The following is a 3,509-nucleotide window of genomic DNA, read 5'->3' on the forward strand; positions in this document are numbered from 1 at the left end:
TTTTGTATTTGTATGAGAGTTACTGTTCTACCCTTGAAAAAACATCTTCTCTCGTGTCCTGAGGCCACTGTTGTATAATCCGTAGCACGATTTTTGGGGTACCCATTCCACAATGATTTTAAAAAATTACTCTCTGTAACAAACTGAGGCCACAAGGACCCAGTTTCCTCCCCTTTCATTGTCCATCCTCCCGCCGGGCCTGCACTTCCTCAGACCTCATGTAGAGAACCCAGAACAAGCCAAAGGTTTTTCGGCTCATCTTATCCCCTCGAGCTCTAGCTACAGGATTTGGACTCCGAAGCCCAGAAGAATTCTAGAGATCCCAAACCGAATAAAGGCCCCCAATGAAGGAGATGGAGGGCATGGAAGGAAAAAAGAAAGAAAGAAAGAAAGAGAGAGAGAGAGAGAGAGAGAAAAGTAAGCTGTCTTGTAGACTTCATGCTCAAGGATCAAAAGCTAATTTAATACAGATAGGACAGGATTTGCTTTGTTCAGAAAGGCTGCAGTACCAGCTCTGGGCAGCAGGTGGCAATATCTTGCACACACTCCCCCTCCACCCCACCCCACCGCCTCCCTCTGCCCCATTTCTGGAATGCTCAGCTTGTCTTTTTCACGTTTTCCCAGCTGTTCTTACATGTTTATTCCTCCGTGTGAATTTTAGTATCTGTTTAGGATCTAGGGGGAAAAAAGTTTTGGTAATTGGAATTGCATTTGATTTATACATTTCCCCAGGAAGAGTGAATGGATGTATTACATCGAGTCCTCTTTTCCAAGAGCAAGAGATGGTTCTCCACTTCTCCAAATTTGTGTCTTTCAGTATTTTAGTATTTCCTCATACAGATTTCAAACATTCCTTGTTGAATGCACTGCTCAGTATTTTATCTTGTTTGTTGCTGTTCTAAATGGATTTTCTCTTACATTAAATCCTCTCCCTGGTAACTGTTGGCGAAGGGTGTGGTCTATTATCATATCATCGGCACATAGATTATTTTCTAATTCTTTTTTGCCTCTGATGATCTCTTTTCTGCATCTTTTGATTGGTACATCCGGAGTGAGCTAACACAATGGTTGACTTCACTTTGGATCCAGATAAATGAGGCTCAACCTTTATGTCTGGGTAGCCTGAATTTAAATTTGAGGAGGTAGGTTCAGAGGTCGTCTGCTGATAGTATATGATACAATACGCTCTATGGTGTTGATAGAGTTAGGTAGCAGTGACGTGGGAAACAAAGGCAAAAGAAAAATTAAGTTTCCTTACTACTTACAGCCCACTGACAGGTCCTTGAAACAGAGTGACTTTCCTCTAGGAACGCAGCTGCCTCGATGTTAATACTCTGCTAAGGGTAAAGGCGATCTTAGCCCAACCCCCAGGAATCTGTAAGTCTACTTTAACTTATAAAAATAACTTTGGGGGCGCCTGGGTGGCTCAGTGGGTTAAGCCACTGCCTTCGGCTCAGGTCATGATCCCAGGATCCTGGGATCGAGTCCCGCATCGGGCTCTCTGCTCAGCAGGGAGCCTGCTTCCTTCTCTCTCTGCCTGCCTCTCTGCCTACTTGTGATCTCTCTCTGTCAAATAAATAAATAAAATCTTAAAAAATAAAAATAACTTTGGGGGCTGGGGCGCCTGGGTGGCTCAGTGGGTTAAAGCCTCTGCCTTCGGCTCAGATCATGATCTCAGGATCCAGGGATGGAGCCCCGCGTTGGGCTCTCTGCTCACCAGGGAGCCGGCTTCCCCCCCCCTCTGCCTGCTTCTCTGCCTACTTGTGATATCTCTCTCTCTCTCTCTCTCTCTGTCAAATAAATGAATAGATAAATCTTTAAAAAAAATAACTTTGGGAGCTTTCTTTATCTCTACCACACATGATGCATGTTGGCAATCATCCCCCAAGCATATGACCCACTGATAAACATCTGAGGAGTCTCATGACTGAGTTTTTACTAAACACCAATAAATTACCTTTTCTTTTCTTTTTTTTTTTTTTTAAGACTTTATTTATTTATTTGACAGACAGAGATCACAAGCAGGAGAGAGGCAGGCAGGGGTTGGGGGAAGCAGGCTCTTTGCTGAGCAGAGTCCCATGCTCGATCCCAGGACCCTGGGATCATGACCGGAGCCGAAGGCAGAGGCTTTAACCCACTAAGCCACCCAGGCGCCCCATAGAGTTAGGTAGCAGTGATGTGGGAAACCTTTTCTTAAAATTAGCCAAACCCCTCAGGATCCTGGAAACCTTGTTGTCAAAATACCTGGGAGGCTTATGCTGTGCCTAACCCCCTCCCAACTTGAAAGTTTATAATGGGCCGCTCCTCGTGACCCCGGTGCACCTCTTCCTGCCCACGCATCCTGTCTCACGGCTCTAATAAAACCACCTTCTTGGGCGCCTGGGTGGCTCAGTGGGTTGGGCCGCTGCCTTCGGCTCAGGTCATGATCTCAGAGTCCTGGGATCGAGTCCCGCATCGGGCTCTCTGCTCGGCGGAGAGCCTGCTTTCCTCTCTCTCTCTGCCTGCCTCTCTATCTACTTGTGATTTCTCTCTGTCAAATAAATAAATAAAATCTTTAAAAAAAAAAAAAAAAAAAACCACCTTCTTGCACCAGAGGCGTCTCAGGAATTCTTTCTTGGCCATTGGCTTTGAACCCTAAAGTCTCTCCTACATCAGCAGGATACACAATTAACAGCAATCAACAGCCTCTTGACCAAAAAATCCTCTCTTTAGGAATTTACCCTGAAGCTTTATCTCCAACAATACAAAAATAAATAGACACAAGGTGGCTCCCTGCAGCGTTGTTCAAAATTGCACATTACTGGGAACAGCTGCGCTACTTCAACATAAGAGACGAAAACGTGTAGAATGGTACAGCCACACAATGGAGGACTGAACAATAAAGTGAGGAAGATCTCTGTGAACCGGCATGGTGTGGTTGTTATGGTATATTGTTAATTGTTTTCAAAAAGTAAAGACAAGGGGCACCTGGGTGGCTCAGTCAGTTAAGCATCTGACTTTTGTTTTCTGCTCAGGTTGTGATCTCAGGGTCGTGAGATGAGCCCCACGTGGGGCTCCGTGCTCAGAGTGGAGTCTGCTCGTCCCCCTCCCTCTGTTCCTCCCTCTGTTCACTCTATCAAAAACAAATAAATAGTCTTTTTTTTTTTAAGTAGAGAGAAAAGAGTATAGCATTTATACATTTTACATAGGAAAGAAGAAATCAATATACATGTACCTGCTTATTTTTGCAAAACAGAAATGCGAGGAAAAGATACCAGAAACCAGTGAGACTGGTTACCTAAATGGGGTGTTGGGAAGGAAAATTTTTTCTTTACCCTTTAACAGTTCTTCTGGCTGGTCTAAGAATGAAATTGACATGACACAGAGTAATAGGAGAAAATCTAATTTAATTTCATATGTACAGGAACCCCACATACATGAGAGGTTCAAAGACAGAAAGGTAAAATGAGGTATATATGCCCTGGATGTCATTTTGGAGAGGTGTTATTGGGGTCTGGAGCCAACAGCCA

The sequence above is a fragment of the Mustela putorius genome, unplaced genomic scaffold, assembly GCF_011764305.1.
Source record: "Mustela putorius furo isolate JIRA1106 unplaced genomic scaffold, ASM1176430v1.1 tig00000873_pilon_pilon_pilon, whole genome shotgun sequence".
NCBI classification, from domain to species: Eukaryota; Metazoa; Chordata; class Mammalia; order Carnivora; family Mustelidae; genus Mustela; species Mustela putorius.